General features: G+C 44.5%; 1 protein-coding gene across 2 annotated transcripts in view; it reads left to right on the forward strand.

The window, feature by feature from the left end:
• LOC114878849 (homeotic protein Sex combs reduced) overlaps window positions 1-2,461 on the forward strand; it is a 28,987-nt gene extending 26,526 nt beyond the window's left edge. The window contains exons 3-4 of one of the 2 annotated variants that reach the window (XR_003789806.2): window positions 38-1,271; window positions 2,303-2,461. The gene's annotated coding sequence lies outside the window, so the exon portion shown is untranslated. Of the gene's footprint in view, window positions 1-37; window positions 1,341-2,302 lie in introns of those variants that run through there. The other variant, XR_003789805.2, reaches the window with a different exon arrangement.
• The last annotated feature ends 4,542 nt before the right edge of the window (window positions 2,462-7,003 follow it).

Raw genomic sequence — 7,003 nt, forward strand, 5'->3', positions numbered from 1 at the left:
TACCTTGAATTTCACCTAATATACCATATCATTCCAGAATCAGCGAACGAGTTGCCGTCGAGCAGAATATCATCGAACAAGAAAAAACTTTCGCTTCAAGTGCAATAAATGTTGCGCATTACAAGATACGACGAGCAGCTCATCGAACGATAAGGGTTTATGAATTGCTCGTTAATCGGTGGAACAACAGGAGCCAACGATCAGCGGGTAACGCATAAAAATCGTGTTAATTATGGCCAGCTCGTAAAACAATAATTGTTATGTTTACAATGGCACCGATAACGAGCTATGTAGTTGCTGAAATTCCAAGCCGCGATAACATTCGAGTCGAAAGATCGAACGATGCCCAGCCGGAGGTTATCTGGTCGCACGCCAGGGTCGTTTTCTTTGCCTGTAATACGTTCGATTCGATCGCTCTTTAATTGGACACGTTCTATGTATGCCGATCTCGCTGTCCAACCAACGAAAATCGCAAATTATCCGCAATTATCGATAAGCAGAATGGCCGATTTGCCAAGCAAGAAAATAATAATTCTTCATTGAAAGATAAGGCCACGAGCAATGATTGCATCCCTTAAGAGGAGAGTTAACAGGAGATTTCCTTGATTATCAGCTACTTCATCTTCAGGTATCTTTAATCATCCAATTGTGCGTGGTGTTTGAGATATTTATTGAGGGCGAGTTATTTTTTAGTCTTATAAATTAAAATTTGCATTCAACCTTTCTGTCGATCCGATGGTCATCAAGTGGTATTCTCTTTCGAATGTACATACTTACCTGCTTATAATTAAAAGAAAATCGACGTCGATCGAAAGTGGAAGACTACGATCAGAGAGATCCGTGAGTAACAGAGTCGAAGATCCGCCTTGAGAGGGACGATAAGATCGCGTGACAACAGCGGGAGGTCGCGCGTGATAAAGAGGCCTCACACCCTCGAAAACTACCGAAACGGACAGGAGTCGTGTAACAAGGAGACGAGAGAAGACAAGAGGATCGAACGCAAGTCATGATTCGTGCGAGCAAGTTATGTGTACTCTCCTCGTGTGTTAAGGTACGAGCATGCTACCGACGATGACGGCGCTGATTCGATCACGATCAACATCGGCTTGGTTCCTCTTCAACGACCATGACTTTCCTTGTAGATCGTCATGATAGACCTCACGGAACCAAGGATGAAGCAACTACGGCGCCGTCGAATTATCGATTCTTTCCGTTTCGCTGGATTCACTGCTGGTGAATCGGTGATTGCCAGTCGTACGACGAACTCGTTGGTAAGCTTTCAAAATTCGAATATTCTTGAATTCGGATTCATCGATCGAGGGAAAATTAAAAACTACAGGGTCTCATTTTTAAATCACCGTTTTTATTTTTTAATTATTCAACAAATTCTTAACAGTTTCTCAAAATCTTTTCACGGTTTTATCAATTGTATCGAGTAAACATTGTACGTTCCTCGTGACATGGTCCCTCCACGTGCGACGTCTCCGCTTCATTCCTGAGGAACGCGCTGTATCGAATACTCGTCTCTCGACGTCGAGAGCTCTCCCGTCGTGTCCCCTCCTCTGAACTCGGCACCGTGATCCTGAACCTTGACTCTTCATTAATCACCACGCGGTATCAATGACTGACTGAGTGACTGACGCCAACCGAGAGGTATTATATACCTACGGGATAAGCGCGAAACGCTCTTCACGCTTTCCACCACCAGTTTTCCAACGATTCCCGACGAACGAATCGAGAGGAAAATCATTGCTAGCTGATCGAATAAAAATTCTTCTTCTTACGAGAATATAAACAGACGCGTCTCCTTTTTGCGTTCACGCTGTTGGATCTCTTGATGCAGAGTTTTTGTTCGAATCTGAACGAAGGAGGTTCAGGAAGGATCCATTAAATGAGGGATCGAGATGGATTTAAGGTTTGTCCTCAGAGAAGGTCGATCGGTGATGTTTCAATTAATCGTTTGATCTTTCTATTGAACATCATGTATCGAAAGGGTTAAATATTTTTGTGCAATCTTCTGTATAACTATCTACTACACGGAGAACCACTGCGACTGCTATTCAATTCACACAACCCTACCAGCTTCCAAAATCAATTTTCTCACAACACAAGCATAGACTCTACGGAAACTGTGCCTTCCACGTTCAAAATCCTCAACCAGTTCTCTAACCCCGAATTCACCATAACCCTCTAAACATCCTCTCGTATTAGAAGATACCAGCAAAATACCAGAGAGGACAGTTCAAATAATAGTCGAAGAAAATTTACACTCTAATTCCTGTGTGTTTTCATAACTTCATAGACAAGAAAAACATGACTGGTTCCTCGAAGAACGGACGGTCGCGCGTGGAAAGGCATTAACAGGCAGTCGCTAAGAGGTTGGAATGGTCCGCGTTTGGAAAAGTTCTATAACTCGATCGTCGGTGTCAGTTTTTCCGCGGCCGAGTCAGAAAGGGCACCGCGCGATGGAAGCTACCGTCCGCGGTCCTTTCTCCTTCCATCAGTGGTCGATCGAGTGAGTGACAGGCGACGCAGGAACCAGAAGAGACTTGGAAGCTGCCCGTCCGTCCGTCCGTCTGTCCGTTCGTCCACGTCGCGTTTGTTCGTTCCGTTTGTCCATGACCGTCGTGGATATCTCGTGGTCGTGGCTGGCCGTCCTGTCCACAAACGGAGCGGAGCAAGACTTCACCACTTTTATGTACGGAGTCTGAATAACAAATCTGTCCAATTCACATGTCGACATCAAAGAAGATAATATAAACACTACATCGATACATCGTCTACAAAACCTTAATGTTTTATTAATGCCGACTCCGTCCTCGTCCCATTCCGCCGGAGTCCATTCCATTCCATCCGTGGGTATAGGCAAGCCGAACGGTCGGCGACGAACGGACGGGACGGACGAACACCCGGCATTCGTGGCCACGAAACGGCTCCGACCCATGGTGTATCACGCTATGGGAACACCCGATACGACGGACCCTATCGTTTTGCGCGTTTTGCCCAACGGCCACCTTTTGATCCGGCTGTCCGGCCATAACGTCGAGATCCTTGTCTTGACGCCCCGCGATCGCTGTCTCTCGATCGTACGCTTCCGTCGGTGGAAAAAATCGCTAAGGTGAAAACGAGCTTTCACGCGTGCAGCCTTGAAACTGAATGTCTGATATCGAATCGAATCGTATGCGAAGGTTCGACTTCACTTTGCTGTTTGGATTCATATATGCAAGGTGACCCGAGCTTCTCTCAGCTATCTTCTGCTATTATGTTCAACCAGTAGAAACGATCAAACGGCATCGTATAAAAATAGACTGGTGAATGCTTTATTACGAAGTTACATGGAAAATACGAAATGATAAGAGAATTGTTTTCACATTAGCACTGCAATAGTGTGAGAATCGGTTGATATCTACGTAACTTTGCAACGATGTTGATTGAAATAATCTGTTATCATTACTGACACAGTAGAGCGAGGAAAGCTTGAAACATACCGTCAGTATTTGTGCACACAGAGAAAGTTGATTTTGTAAAACAAACAGGAAGGTAAGAAATAATTTGATTCACCTCCTAACAGTAAAACCACCTTCAGGACGAGTGTTCAAGAATGAACGAAGCTACACAAGCCTCGTCGAGTGTGATTCAATTTGCCAGGCACGTTTTCCGAACTCATCGATGGCATTGCACTGCATTACCATATTTGCGATCGATGTTCTTCGCGCGACTTCAATTTGTATGTAAATCCTGGCCGGATCCGAGGCGTTTGACCGAGTTACCCAATTTGCCAGCGAACCGCGATAGTGATCGGTACACGCGACGCCGGTGGCCCACCGGTTGAATTTATTTGAAAATTTTAATATCATTCCAGACCGATACGAACCGCGTGTCGTAACCGAGACACTTCACTTCCGTTGAACAGCACGTACGTTTGTTTCTTTTAAAGATACCGGTGTCTGGTTTTCATTTTTCTTTAACCGCTGATAAAAGGAGGCGAATCAGAATGAGAAACTTTTTCAAATAACTCCAACTCAGAGCCTATCGATTCCGCTTCTGGAAATCGAGGAGATCGAGCAGGAACGTTACGCACGAAATGCATAAGCGCAGCCCCGTGTAATTGTATGCAGGAATGCAGGCAAGGTAGCGAAGACAGGGTGTACGTTGGGCTCTGTTCTGTGGGGAGGTTTGAAATCGAACGAGCGAAGACGAGCTGAACGGTGAGCATCGAGACTTGGGGGACGAAGGGGAACAGGAAAGACAGAGAGGTAGTGGAAGAATAAAAAGAAAAGAGAAACGTCGAGGTAGATAGAGAGGAGGCTCTGATCCGCAGCTGATGCGAACGAAGGCCGAGAAGAGAGGTCTGAGAGCTGAGTGACAGCCTCGCCACGTACGTGGGAGGCGAGCCCGCAACAAAGGAAAGACGATAGCCTTATGCAAATAGCTGCGATATCGCGAGCACTCCCCGCGAGACGCGCGGACCCGCTTCGCTGACGGCTCGCAGACACACGAGAGAAACCTTCCCCGTCTGTCTACTCTTCCCCGAGACTCGAGAGTAACGGAGGAAAAATTCTGACATCATCGGGAAAAACCATGGTGCCTGACCGTCGTGCAATTCCTCAGAGGAACAGATGTATGCTCGGACAAGCATCGTCCCCTGAAGGTACGTCTGCGTTCGACAAGAGGTGTGTCCACTTTGACGTTTCCAGGAACTTGAACAGCGAGTTCCCGTAGGTTTGACGTTTTAAATATTTTATTTAGCGGATTGTTAAAAAAAAGAAAGAAGTTTCTTCGGCAAATATTTAAAACCACTAAAGATCAGAATTCCCTTCCAACTCCCTCCCCAAAAAAGAAATCGTAACAAAACCACCGTGGACATGAGAGAACGACTGACAATAATGGCGAAAAGAGGGGAGAAAGTCGAGACAGACAAAGAAGCCGCGGTGGTAAGAAGCTGGGTTAGCGGTTAAAGGCAACGTGGCGGCCTTTAGACGTCACTTGGAATTCCAAATATCCGCGAGTTTCTACGATGTAATAACGAATGACACGGCCCGAGAACAAACGAAACGAGAAAGTCTGCCGGTAGGTAAGAGCGGCTCTCGTAAGAGGGTTGGAGAAGGAGGGTTGTCTTGGCTGGCTTCGCGAGCAACGAACGGCCGAGGGTGGGAGGTTTGGGTCGATGGTGGAATGGGGGCAGAAAGGGGCGCTACAAGCGAGTTCCAAAGGGTCTCCGGCACTTTCCAGGCGAGAATTAATCATCCCTGGCAGCTCTCAATGTCCCTACCTACTACTTTCTTCGCATTCCCAATTATACGCTTATCTACCAAATCCGCGTCAAAGCTTAAACATAAACGAACCCCTTTTCGAAAACTGCAAATTGTTGGGATGCCCGGTGAGCAACACTGAACCGATCAGACAAAACGATTCTGTTTACATTTTTAGGAAAGTTGCTCCAGGTTTTGATTTTATCGTTTAGAAAAATTTGTTCTGTGAATTTTGGTATCTCAATAATGTTATAAAAATTAATTTATTCATCTATATGTACAAGAAAATAGGATTTGGAATGTTTCTTTTCATTTCAAGTTTATTCTGGACACAAGATTTTTATAAGAAAATTGATTATATTAAACTAATTGTGACGAATGTAACAAGGCCAATTAGCGGTTCACTGGTAGGGAAGGCAACAATAGAGGGCTCGTAAATAACTTTCTAGGAGGAGATCACGATGAAAGAAGAGAGGAAGTAAGTAGTAAACACTTCTACACATGGATACAAGCGAGGTAGGAGCAGAGAATTTACGAGATAGCATCCCCCACTCTGTTCCCTTTCGTCCTACCTTCCTCGTCCTGTCTTCAACAGGTGGTCGTTTTGCTCAACTTCTGTATAGTAATTTATAATTTAATTGATTTATGCTCTCGACCACGGCTATACAGACCAGCCACTCTGTTTTCGAGAAAAGTACCGTTCCGTAACATCGGCTCGAATAACGGTACCGCTGCGAATTCGATTTACAACCGCGTTTTACCCACCGTCCATTCCGATCTATCGGTTCTCCACTTTATTGTCTTTCCAAAGTTTGTTCCTTATTTATTTTCCCACTTAGTCGCTTTTATGCATATAAAAGTAAATTAGAAAAGTAACGAAAAACTTTATTTTATTTTTATTTCTAATACAGTATCTGGAAATTTAAATACTGAAATAAGAGAACAGAATGATAAGAATTTCTTGACGAAATTTAGACAACCTTACTAGAAGGTTAACTACCTTCCCAACCCTCGACAGTTAACTACTCTGCAGTATCGCACCGTTAAGGCAGAATTGCGAACCGATGAGACTGAAAGTAGCAATCCATGGAGAAGGGGCGAAAAGTTTCCAGGTGTCGACCGAGTCGTCGTTGCACGTGAACCCAGCGGCCAGGTCGTCGGTTCATCAAGTAAGTTGAATTGAAGAAGGACTTGTTTTCTTTGGCCGCGATTTAAGGTACCGATAAGGTGGTCGTGATTCGACTACCGCTCCGCGTCTATCTCCTAATGACCCCGTCGTGAATCGCGAGCACCACCTTTAATTTACCGATGTTACGTCGATAAAAGTTGCCATTTGCCGATGGAAATTTAAGTTCCCGTTGAATCTAACCCCTACCCTTTTTACGTCGTTACTCACGAAGCAACGAGGACAAAAGAGCACTTAAAAGTTATTACCATTCTATGAAATTGTGTAGATCCATCATATTTTTAACAATTTTGAACAAATTTAGTTTAATCAGGAGGAAGAGTAGAAACTTTAACACTTCTTGTTCTCTCATTAGCCCAGCTAATTACGCGAAATAATTTTCAAGGAGTCTGCCGATTCGTTTTAATTTATGACCAGAACTCTTTTACTCGACATTTGCGACAAGGTCGTGCAAACCCATCTGAACCAATAACTATACAAAAGCGAAAGGATTTCTGAAACTTTTATCCTTTCTTCAAATGACCCCCAGTTTCACGGTCAACGGAAATCGATTCGACTCATTGAA

Source organism: Osmia bicornis, chromosome 2 (genome assembly GCF_907164935.1).
Source record: "Osmia bicornis bicornis chromosome 2, iOsmBic2.1, whole genome shotgun sequence".
NCBI lineage: Eukaryota > Metazoa > Arthropoda > Insecta > Hymenoptera > Megachilidae > Osmia > Osmia bicornis.